The sequence below is a fragment of the Blennius ocellaris genome (genome assembly GCF_963422515.1).
Source record: "Blennius ocellaris genome assembly, chromosome: 3".
In the NCBI taxonomy this organism is placed as follows: domain Eukaryota; kingdom Metazoa; phylum Chordata; class Actinopteri; order Blenniiformes; family Blenniidae; genus Blennius; species Blennius ocellaris.
Genome location: NC_137652.1, coordinates 9,999,004 through 10,012,229, shown reverse-complemented (window position 1 = coordinate 10,012,229; position 13,226 = coordinate 9,999,004). Strand labels below are relative to the sequence as shown.

General features: G+C 40.3%; 1 protein-coding gene across 1 annotated transcript in view; it reads right to left on the bottom strand.

Moving 5' to 3' along the window:
- The window catches only part of fbxo41 (F-box protein 41), a 52,011-nt gene extending 47,167 nt beyond the window's left edge, over positions 1-4,844 (bottom strand). Inside the window, exon 1 of the mRNA XM_080520163.1 lies at positions 4,732-4,844. The gene's annotated coding sequence lies outside the window, so the exon portion shown is untranslated. The remainder of the gene's footprint in view (positions 1-4,731) is intronic.
- Positions 4,845-13,226: the final 8,382 nt, after the last annotated feature.

Genomic DNA, 13,226 nt, shown 5'->3' with positions numbered 1-13,226 from the left:
TAACAGTGATCCGTTACTGGAAAGAAAATCACTGCTTGACACAGAATAAAAAGATCAAAGATGTGAAAAACGAATAGAACTTTGCATCAAATAAACTCAGTGAAAGTTAATCTAACTCAGGTCTTGAAATGTGGCTCTGACAAGGTTGGAGATTGATTCTTGCCCACTCTTATTTTGATCAGATTAGATATAACCGTAAGATTCTTTACATTCATGTCTTTTCTGATGCCTCGCGCTTCTATATGTTCACTGGAGTCTGTCTCACTGACAAAGTTTGGCTTTCCTGTACCATGTCAGCTACTCACATATCAAAGAGAGGGTCTGCTGCCCTTCTTATAGACGATCTACGGGGGACTAAAGTTGATTAAGCGCCACACTACAAGACCGGGACATTTGGATGGATTAACTCCAGCCTTTATGGCGAGGGACTTTGGGCAGATTGCCAACATTTTGTCCAGTTGGTAATCGGGTCTGAAGCTCGTGATGATTGTCGCTGGGCTGAAAGAAAAGCACGACTTCAACAAATGTAAAGTGATGGACAGAGCCATTCTCCCACTCGCCACTGTCTCCTATTGATCCATACTGTTGTCCAGTCCTACAATTACATTTTGTCTGGCAATACATGCCAGGAGGATGTTGTTTAACACACTAACAATACTGGCCTCTTGCTGCAATCTTATGTGGGCAAACTCCGAGATGAATTTGTATGGATTCAGTGTTGAGCACTAACAAGAATTGCAGGCCCGCTAATATGTCCTGCAGTGTGTTTGTCGAGCATCATCTAAGCCATTGCTGCCTTTGCAAACGGCAGTGCTTATTCAATCAACAAAGACGCCGCTCCAGTATCAAACCAGAGCACCTCTTTAAGGGTCTCGTATCTTCTTAAAACACAAGTGAGCATTGCACAGTAAACATGAACGTCTTTGTGCCTGCATTAAGAAGTCAAGGTGCATAGCTTCCGTGGAGGACGTTTTACTGAACTGATATATAAAATGGTATTTATGACTTCTGGCCACATATTGACAGTCCCTGTGTGCTCATTAATTCTCAGCCTGCGCTGGCATAATACTCAAGTTGTAAGTAGAGGCGTGACAAAATACGTGAAGATACGAAGGGGTCATATTATGCAAAATGCATCCCCGTACATGGGAACGACGGGACAGAAGTGAAGAAAGTCTGTCATTTCACTCCTTTCCTCCAGTTCCATTATTTAAAAAAAAGCCAGCAAACCAGAACTCAAATACTAAATAGTGTCATCGGGGGGGGGGGGGGGGGGGGGGGTTAAGTCAATCCCAAACAAGGTAAGCCCTCCCTTTGACTCCTCCCACAATTAGACAGATGGCACATGGCACCACGAGAGGAGGTACTTCCTCCTCTTCCCAAGATGGGCATGTGTGGACGGAGCCAGTCCAGCTCACACAGACACAGCAGATTATGTATGCAGCTCCCATGATTCAATATTCAGATGGATATGGGGCAATAAACTTTGAATACAATGTTATTGGACCAACGAGACCCATGTGAAAGTGTTGAAAGGAGGTATAATATGACCCGCTTCACATCTCCTAGTTCCACAGGGCTGACTCAGGGTGCTGATGAACAGTGATGAGAGATAACATGCATGAGTAGTATTAAGTAAACATTTGAGAACACACCGTTATCTGATGACTTGGAAACTTTAAAACAATCAAGGACCTGACAAATATCACGAGAGTAATTTCCTCATTAGTGTCAGTATCGCTTCACACTGTCGTTGGCAAATCACAAGCTGTCAGAAAAGTTTAGGGCCCGAATCATGAGCCTGATCCTTGATCTCAAAGTGACGGTTGGATGAACATAATTTACAGGCAGGCGCAACAATAACAGAGCAGCCGGGAGATTCCTGAGCCAGCTGTGCAGGAACGCAGGCCCGTTAGACAAGAAACGACTGCTCAGAGCAAGTCATGAATTAAGAATTAGTTAGTAAGAACAAGTTGACATTTATGAAAAATATACACATTACACATACAAGTGTGGGGAAACTACTCAACTCAAGAAAATAGGATATAAATTGGCCTCATGAAAATAGATCATACATTTGCTATTGCCATCATATCCAATTAAAACGTGTGCCATTTCATACTGTTCACAAGAATACTGACATAAAGCTTCATCCTAATCGAAATGAATTAATAGTATTCTTAACTCATTGTCAATACACTGCTGTGCCATGGAACAGAGTTACATAATATGAATGAAACTGCATATAATGCCGCTTGATTTAACTAATGCAACAAGTACAGTTGTGTGCAGTTCCACTATCACAGAATTCTTGATGAAATCTGGATTTTTACTTTGACTGCTCTGTCCACATTAGGATTGCAAAAGTTCAGCATAGCCAACAGTGTGCAAAAGGCAGGGTACCTCCGGGACAGGCATGAGACCAACACATGATGATATGAAAATTTGTGACAGGTTGCATGTTGTTGGATTATAAGAAACAGACAGAGACAAAACCCACACAAGCAAAGTGGAAATGCGAAATTCACACTGATAGACCCTTAAATCTGAGCTTTCCCGCTAACTCCCGCACAGCCATGATGACCATATCCATGCAGGGTGACACAAACACAAGACTGACAACTTCAAATATGGTTTGGAGTGTGGGAGGACACCCACGTAAAATACTCTGACTCTCCCCTTATTTTTCCTAATTAATTCTGAAATAACTAAAAGACGAGGGATGAGACGGTGTCCTCACTCTTTTTCCGACTGGAAACCGCCCCAAAGCTACCTGACATCCCTCCGCCGGGGGAAACCTGCTGGAAAACCAGTGGTTCAAGTATGACATCAGCCAGTAACATCGACTTTCACAGCAGAGAAACATTTCAGTGATACCGAAGAAACTTCAAAGCATTTCTTTACTGATCTGCTTGTTTTGTATTGTGGGGGTATTTTGTCACAATAAACAACAATGTTATTGCAAATACACTCTGAAGTATAATAACGTACCCATAAACAGAGCAAAACCAACTATGTGCCTCTGAAAAGTTCCTGGCACACCTCAGCAGTTCTGTGACCCTGAACCCGAGTCCTGTTAAGCCCTGCTGAATGAATCCTGGAATATCAAGAGGAACTCCAAACCTGCTCCATATGTGGCAAGAATCAAAACATCAATACCATGTAAATACCTGCAGGAGGCCTCAGCGTGAGCAGCGGCAACACTACTGTGCATGAAGTGAATTCCAACAGCGATAGATAGATAGATAGATAGATAGATAGATAGATAGATAGATAGATAGATAGATAGATAGATAGATAGATAGATAGATAGATAGATAGATAGATAGATAGATAGATAGATAGATAGATAGATAGATAGATAGATAGATAGATAGATAGATACTATGCACAATTACCAGCCTCATACACACATAGGTTGTGTTTTCGTATCATCTACTATCAGTTTGCAATCCTGCCCCTCACGTGATCATTACAAAGCCATCTGTCTGCAGTGACATTTACACGCCAGCCACAAACTGCAGGTGTATGCACGCCGTCACAAAACCTGTATATGGGCCATTGAACGAAGCTGCCTGCCATGAGGTCTGCGCACTGGGATCAAGAGTATACATGCATGTTGTATGTGGCTGCAGCCCCCCCCCCCCCCCCCCATGTAGCCTATACTTCAGTAAGCCAAATGCTGTCGCCATCTCTAATGTCTTCCTTTTTCAAGCATGGCTGCTCCAGCTTTTGTCACATCTGATTCACACTAACGCTGCAGCACAGGGGTTAAGGTCGACTGACTGTGACCTCTCTCATGCACTGTAGTCAAATGACAGTTTACCAAACTCCAGCAGCCTGACAGTGAGTGCTGGGACAGAACAGGAGAGTCAGGGGAGACTCCTGGGAGTATTCTGATTAGAGTGTGAATATTACAAAGTCAAAACTTCATCAGACACATTGACCCCCCCACCCAAAAAAAAAAAAAAAAATCCAGATTGTGCTCAGGGGAACATTATAATCTATTCTGTGGATACGTGAAAGCTGACATGCAAACACTGAGGATGCACTTGCAGATGCATGATGCAGCCTGTGCACGCGCGCATGCGTGTGTGTGTGTATGTGTGTACACAACAGATGTAACTTGCACGCGCCGCACACTATGTAAATATTTCCCAGTACAGTAAAAGCGGGTCAAGTCTCCACACTTCCAGGCCGAAGTGTTGACGTGACAGTAAAATACTGGCACATCCCGCGTGGGAAAACAAAAAAACAAATCAAAAAAAAAAAAAAACAACCACCCAGTGCTCTTCATATCTGCACCGCACATGGATCCGTCGCAGGCAGAGGATCATGTGGGTGTGGACGAGCAGCATCACCAGAAATCACCGCACGGCGATGGACGCCACCGGAACGACCCAAAACGCAGCACACGGGCCTGGTCTCCGGTTCATTCACGCCGATTCCGACGGCGGCAGCTTTGTCCGCTTTTCTCCCGTTTTTCTTTTCCCCCCCACCATCACCACCACAGCGGAGCTGCGCGGCTTCGGAGCCGGGACCGGACGCCCCGACGCGGCGCAAAACCGGAGCACGGCGGCGTCAATGGAGCGGGCAGCTGCAAACATGCGCTGGACACACACACAAACGCGCGAACACACACACACCGATGTGATGGCAGGAGAGAGAAAGAGCGAGAAAGAGAGAGAGAGGGTTTGAGCTGTTTTTTTTTTTTAAGATAGAAACACTCACCTCGTAATCTTCTTCCCATTTTCTTTTTTTCCGCTCGAGCCCTCAGTGACGTCACGCAGCCCCTCTCTGCAGCAGAGCAGAGCAGCAGGCCTGCAGAGGACGGGCACGAGGAGGAGGAGAAGGAGGAGGAGGAGGAGGAGGAGGAGAGAGGCAGATGAGACACACTCTGAAAGAGAGAGAGAGAGAGAGCAGAATTATTTAAAAAACACCCTCCATCCACCGATCAGGAAGAGCACACCTGTGCTGACTGGAGGCTGTGCAGAAAACACTGATCACACCTTGTCAGACATGCAGCTCCATGCAAACAAGAGACAGACAAACCCACAGACTCACACTGCATCTCAGCCTGCTCATGCAATTTGTCCCTACCCACTGCCTGTGTGCTTGGTGAATCAATTAACATAAAGTTTTATTTTTTTTAATAGTTTTTCCTTGAGTCATAGCCTTTACTGTTTTGCAACCAAACCATTCATGTTCAGTCTGGAGAAAGAGGGACAGATGAATCTTGCAGTTCAGCTCCCAGTTTGCAACATCAAAACATGGGTTTGATGAACTAAGCTGAGAATTTGTTATCCATCCGTCTTCTACACATAGTGTTGTTGCATGTTACAATCAGACTCTCACCTTCACACCTCGTTTTGGTACCATGAGAGGAAACTGGAGGAAACCCACGCATACGCAGGAAGAACATGCAAACTCCGCACAGAAAGGTCACGCTGGTATTTGACCCAAGACCCTCCTCGCTGTGAGGCGAGTGCACCAGCCACATCGCCATCATCACAACCCAAAACTGAAACACATACAGATGAGGATTTGATAAAGTAATTGAAAAAAATAGGCACACTGAGTGGAAAGGGGGGGGGGGGGGTGTTAAAGGTGAAAAGTAGACCAAAAAAAGGTGAAAATTAGAAAAAAAGAGAGATGAGATGTCTGAAAAACAGAAAGTGCAGTGCAGCTGACACATGAATTATATAACTCGAATAATGAAGCCGTTGTCGAGCAGCAACACGTTCCCAATCCGTTGGGAAAGTGACAGAAACGTTTCGTTGGAAGAGCTCTCTATTACTGTGACATTTTGAATAAGTTCTAAAGCTTATTTTATTGCATTGATGTTAACATTGAAAGCTTTTTTATATATATAAATGTGAATGCTACGGTGGCCTGGAACTGCAAAACACTACAAACTTCAGAAAACACTATCAAATACAGAAAACATTATTAAATTCACCACAACACAGTGGGAATGTGTGGGACTTGCTGACAGCAGGTCGTTGCTGATTGGACGTGCTGCCAAAGACACACTCATCGCTGATTGGACAGAAGCACAGTCAGTCTTTTTAACAGGAAGTTAATATGGCTTTCAAACCTGAGTGACAATGAAGATTCCACTGTTGAGTTTATTCTCTATTTGGTAGTGTTTTTTTTTTATTATTATTTGTAAGTATTTTCTCTATTTTTAAATGTTGTTTTTTTTTTTTTCTTTTTGGGTCGTGTTTTCTGAAGTTTGTAGAAACCGTAGAATGCTGTACTTTAGTCACTTCTGACATAATAATTCACAAATATTTGTGTGTTTAATTTTCACTCCTGTTGAAAAACGCTCTTATCCATCGGAGGCCTAAGAAGAAAAATGATTGGCTCTCCAGCAAAGTGGTTCTTAAACTGTTCCTCATCAGAGTAATCATGCGGTGGTTTCTTACCACTTCAACGTCACTATGTTTGGACACTCCACTGTTGCTCTGACAAGTGTAATGATATCACAAACAGTTTTTGGCGGACAAACGTCAAAACATTATCCTCTGTAGCAGCCCACAATTGATTGAGAAATGGTCCCGGTTGCTCAATGAAAATAATCTCTACTGTCCTCTTTATCGGAGCGGTGTTGTTGTACTGATGTTTCATGGAACACTGACAGGCTATTGACTTGAATGATAGTTTTAATCCAGCGGTAATGAATAATTCAAACCCGATAGGTTTTCATAGAGGGAGTTTGATTAACCTTTGTGGCAAATTTATAGTTATTACCTATGCCTGGCGAAAGTCTGAGTGAGAAAAAAAGAAGAGATGGGGTATGAGACATGAGATGAGGACAAGCGAGTCCTAATACTGGCGAGATAAATCTAAATGATTAGGTGACATTCATATGTAAAATGTGAAAATGAACATTTAATAGAGAAGGATTTGGTGAAATATTTCTGAGGGGTTTGTTGGATATTTGAATCAGAATGAGCATTTCTCATAATCTGGGTTGCAAGGTGATGTAGTGGTTAGAACTAGAACTCTTTTCCTATGGTTTTAATTGATGAGCATTAAATGTGAATGTGAGTGTGTGTCTCTGTGTTCGTCCTGTGATGAGCTGATGACCAGTCCAGGCTGTAGCCTGTCCAGATTTTGAACCAAGTGGAACCTGCATTCATTGCTCAAGGCTGTGCGGCTTTTTGGAAGTGAGTTCCCGAGAATATTGTATGGAGCAGATGTGGTAAGGTAAAATTGGTTTAAAGAAAACTGTACAAGTGTGTGTTATAACGACAGTGAGAATTCCAGCTGGTAATCATACAACAGGTCACCATGTGATGGCAGAAAGAAAAGCAAGAAGAAAAAAAAAATCGCACAACTAGAAATCAGCTCGGAGCACTTTATTCACCAGCTGATGTTTTGATCCCATGCGTCATGGAACGAGGCTGTTTTCTGTGTACCAGTCACTTAAAAATAGCTGTGTGTTTACAGCAAGTAGTATTTGAATCTGTCATCAAACAACACCTCAATCCAGATGTAGTCATTGTGGGCCGTCTCCAGACATCAGTACCAATCAGTCAATACCGAGCTTTACGCATTGAAGTAGATACCATGTAAATATGTATAGTAAGTAGAGTGTTGTTTTTCATGATAGAGTTAGAGGAGTCCAGCTTCTGCAGTCACATGGGGGCACCCACCTCCTTTGTAATCTGATTGACGACCCAGTAAACCCTTGTTGGTTGTATTGGATATAAATCCTTGGGTTGATGATTCTTTTTTGAGAATACTGTAGTTATGCATGTTTCTTACACTATGTTACACCGTGTAATAACTGACACTGTTGAAATAGTGCTGTTTGGCAACACAGAAGAGGATTATGATTATTTTGAATTATCAACTATTCACTGCACTAAAGATGCTGAAGAGAACAATCTAATATTAAGTCAAACCTAATTCTTATTGTTGATAGTAGAAAATGAAGGACAGATGAAACCTGTTCACAAAGAGAAAGAATTAACTTTGGCTACAAAAGCAGAAGAAAGTAGTACAAACACTAAGCGACATAGTGGTTAAACATTTGGTACCGTCTAACTTGGCTCATTTATTTAGCCTATAAATCACAAGAAAATCATATTTTTCAATATCAAATGTTCTTTTTTTTGTTTTACGGGTGATGCTTCATTCACATATATGTAAAATCTAACAATGTTTGGAATACAATGGGTTGTTTAATGGATACCTCTTTGTATGGTCATATTCTTCGAGAGAGCGAGAGAGAGAGAGAGAGAGAGAGAGAGTATGAGTATGAGTGTGTATGAACTGTCATTTCAGAGCTGAAGCACCACTTCCTGGTCAAAGATGAGAAGTGCACCAAGCACAGACTCCCATACTCAAGGTGTACATTGAAAAACAATATATATATAATATGTGAATTTCATGTAAATGTACATATGCAACCGTTTCCAATTTCAGTGCTTCCTGATATTGACATTCATGCTCACATCTTGAATAAAAAGGTGTTTGTTTTTTTTTCTTAATCCTGCAACACTTTTCAAACTCAGCAATGGGGATTCAGGTTTCGTCAGGTTTCGCAGCCATTTACAAATTCAGTTTGCTTGTTTTAAAAAAAAAAAAAAGGTAATGCAGCACATTTTGTGGGTTCGGTCATATAAACAGATTAAGCTTTTCTTTATAAAAGACATTGACATCGTCATGCAGTCTTGAAGCTCTCCTCTATGGTGTCAAATATAAGAAGTGAAAACCACTGTGTCATTGTCCCTTAAAAAGCAAACTGTAATCACTATTTTTTCTAACACGTTTTTTGGTACACTCACATAAAAATAGATGTGAATTGTGTTTCTGTTGTGCCCTATGTCAAAATGTGAAATAATCACAATCCATTGAAATGAAAGGAAGTGACTGTGTTTTTGGATGTAGTTTGAAGTCCTTTCTCCAAACTGAGGTCTGAAATATAAAAAACCTGGAAGAATATTGAATAAGAAACAAAGGCTTCGAACCTCTTTGTCTTCTGGTGTTTTTACTGAATTAATTTAGTCCACTCAACTTTAGATTATTATGAGCGGGTACACTGAACATTAAGGTGTCAAATGGGCCATAATTCAACACAATCTTGCAGGACTGTCAAATTATTCATGTCAAATGTTAGCTTTTCCCTCACTAATCTTTTTTCCTCACCAACTTTCTCAGTAAAACTTGCAGGAGACTAAAGTCCGTGTGGTCTTTGAGGCCCGTAAGATGGTGTCGTTGCAGTTTAGGATGTATTGTGATATAAAGAGATATGGAGCATATCTGAACATTTCATTTCAGAGGACTTTATGCAAAACATACTAGCAATTTAGACATGAAATACTGTGCTCAAGGGATGAGATAACTTATAAAGATTATTGATCACCTTAAGCTATTTGATTGGCCAAAAGAGAAAGGAGAAAACTCAAAGGAGAAGGGGGATGTTTGCATGTTCTCCCTGTGCATGTTTGGTCTTCCTCCAGGTACAGATGGGTCGATCTTATCAAAATCAATAATAACTTAAAATGCTAATTTACAGTTGGTTATGATGAATCCTGGTTGGATGGCACTGACAGACCAGTCTCCTTCGATGCTTCGTGAAGAATGTGCAGAAGATTGACACATATTTCACATATTATTATGAAATGTCCTTTGAAATAAAGCATCAGTTGTGAGTTTCCATTTTACTAGGCTACATTGTCTCTTACATCCGTCTCTGTATTTCACAGTAACAGCTGACACCTTCAGGCTGTTTCTGAAACATATAACCGTTTTTTTTTTTTTTTTTATAATAATTTTTTTTTTTTAAGAAAAAAAGTAAAAACCCAAACCTGTTACATCAATCTCTACCCCTCTACGCCCTCTACATGCCGCTCTCATCCAGTCATGACAGGGAAAGACTGACACACAAAAGCTTAAAAACTCTCTCCCTCAGGAGATTTTGATAGGATGAATATGATGCTGGGCCGTTTTCCCGTTCTCACGTCAAAAAGCAAGGCAAATTTAGACCGAACACCTTTATCCATCCCTCCTTATTCATATTTATGAGAAGTGACTGACAAACTCATTGTTGGGTAATTACAGTGTGGTGAACCTTCATTGTCTTTAGATTGGTAGAGACTGAGACATGCTGTGCTTTGGCTTGCTGCACTAATGCAAACCTCTTCCATGTAGATATTATTAGTCACTGTTTGCTTAGCAACCACAACACATGTCTGACATTTTTTTGTACAATGAAAACGTTTCGCCCGGAGTTTTATTTTATTTTGGCTGTGAGAATGTTACAAAAATAAAAAAGAAGGTGACAAAGAGAGGAGGCCTGAGAGAACAGTGGAAATGCTTCATTATTATTATTACCCTTAATAATATGCATAAAGCTCAGGGTTCACTATATTGCGGTTATTAACACTAATGTGACGGATTTATTCTGGAATCCGATGTGAAGTGAGCTCACAAGAAAGCATCACGAGCGATTAAATCATTATTTTTGGAGCTTCCAGTTTATTTGGGGGTTTTATGATCATTTCACCCATGCCTCACTAGTATGTTAAAACAAAAAAACAAAAAAAAAACCGAGACTCTCCACGCATCCTTAGGATTCAGTACATCCTGAAAGGTAAATGTCTGTGGATGACATACCTCACAGTAACTGAGTAAAATGCATCATTAAAGCTGAACTATCTTCACACAAAGACAAATAATGCAGTTTCTTCTTTGAACAGTAGGGGGCACCAGCAATATACAAGGACAGACTGGCCAGGAACAGGGCTTTGCAGAAATATTACTTTTAAGTCACCAGAATTACATTAAATTAAATAATATACACCTCTGCAACCATTTATGCACATATGATGTGTTGATGGTGTTCCTGTCAATGCTTTTGGCCTGTTATATCGCAGCAAAAAAATAATGGTCACGTATTATAATAACTAGTGAAATGCTGAAAAAAAAATATAGATAAATGTTTGAGTCATTCTAAATGACTTAAGTGTCATATCAGTACTCAGTAAGTACTGAGGAGATCTTTTTACAAATCAGTGTACTTGCTGATCAGAGACCACACATTGTGCAAAATGACAGCTAGTCTGGCTTCCTCAAAGCCTGAGAATTTCTTGCTACATCAGGAAGTCAAATGGGCTTTTGCTGTCTATTCACACTCAGGGTAACACAATGAAACAACATAGAAGCCTGCGGGAGCTTGGCCAATATCAATATATCACCTCAAGTGCCAATTATACTCATTACAGGGATAAAAATGTGATGAAATTGCAGGCCAACCGCTTGGAATTCATTATCATATTTCGTACACAAGAATGCAACTTCACTCTATCTGTATGCTTTATTATTAAGCCATCCAGCTGGGAAAAATTTCAAAGAAAAAAAAGAAAAACTAAAGTAAGAGGCTAATTAAAAGGTTAATTTCTAAGGAAATTAAAACCCTCCAGAAATCTGAATAATACTTAAAATCATTGTGGCAAACATCACTGCTATTACGCTCAGTGGCTGTTAACAATTTTATCAGCTTTAAAATATGTTAATGGGTCAGCTATTGAGGATTTATTATCAAATGACTCCACAAGCATAAATGTATGTTTAATTTGTCTCAATGTCTGAAACTGTAATATCTCTGAATTTCACAATGATGCTAATGAGACTATTAGTATTTAATCATCCACAAACCGTTTAATATTATTAATGGCATGAAAAATGGCTGAATTAAATTAAATGATTAGCATAATTTATGCTTACCGGGGAAAAAAAATACAAAAGTGTAAAGAAATGTTCTTTTGGTTCGGATATGAAATCAAGCAAATAAATTTTTTTTTATCTTGTATGCAGAGCTCTGTCGCTCGTATGCACTGTGGTCCTTACACTTCAAAATGTACATTATTAAGTGCCATATTTCAGTAATTAAAGAAATATCCATGATGTTTAAGAAAAGATTCCATGTGTTTTGTCAAAAAAAGCAAAACTGAGTAATTTGTGTGAACTGCCACCATATTTTTAGTTGAATACAGTAATATAAAGCTGATAAGTGCAAAAAAAAAGGAGCATATATACATTACTGTATTAACGTGGTAAGTGGAGATACTCTGATAGGCAGGGGCTTTTGTGCTTCCTGCAGCTTTGTACATGCCAGTATAGGCATTGTTGAAATAATTCCTGAATGAAAACCAGTCTTAAGGACCACAAACACATTAATGTCTCATTGTACTAATACATGGGTCTTATAGAGGGGGGGGGGGGAAGGAAACATGGATCACAATGACAACGATTATCCAGATCTCTGCATTCTTAGCTTGAGCCATGGATGTTGCCATAGTAACACGAGTATTTCTTATCAAGTACAGCCCTTGTGATTTTTCACTGCAACTTATTTAGGCTGTTCACTGTAGGTATGACAACAGGCTATTGAGTTGTTGCATTCATTTCCATGTTATTAGACTTAACAGCCATTGTGTGTTAGCCTAACCTTTGATCTTGCCTTGTCATACTGTTGTCAGCTAATATTAAATTAGGCTCGCGGTGGAGGCTTTTTATGTAAATGATGTAAAATGCTTTAAATCTATAAATAGTCATAATTCAGCTGAGAACTAATGTGATGGTCTCTGTGACATCAAAATGTTTTTTTTTTGTTGTTGCTGCATCTCCATGATCCTAATGTGAATAGCCATTCATGATAGGATATTCAGGGTTACTGGTTGTGAATATTCAGCTTTTTCAACATGGTCACACCATCATTTGAATGTAATACGTTGATGAGTCAGTGTTTATACAGGCAGATTTCTGCAGGTTGTTGCTTAAGATACAAAAATGCGGTGTTGAAACATTAAAAAGGTCTTGATTCCGCCTCGCTTTTATCTAATTCTAAGTAAATCAAACACAGACTGGTAACTTAAGTCCCAATATCACCGGTCTGGAGACACGCAGCACTTTTATCTCTGCAGCCTTTTGCGTGCATAGTAAGACTGCAAAGAGCAGATTTCATTTGAACTTGGGAGTCACTTTGTAGCTCCAACTTGTCACACACTTTTGCGTTCCTCCTTCATTGAAAATAATGAGGCCGTTTGATGTGAGGTCACTATGCGCCGTAATGAGAGGAGTACACTGTTCAGGACACATGAAAGCTCTTCAGTCCATTTGGACCGTGAGCGGCCATTACGGCGAGGGACCGAGGCACCATGGAGGTCTGCTGACTTTCTAGAGGGGTACAGGATTTAATGATCGAGGCAACC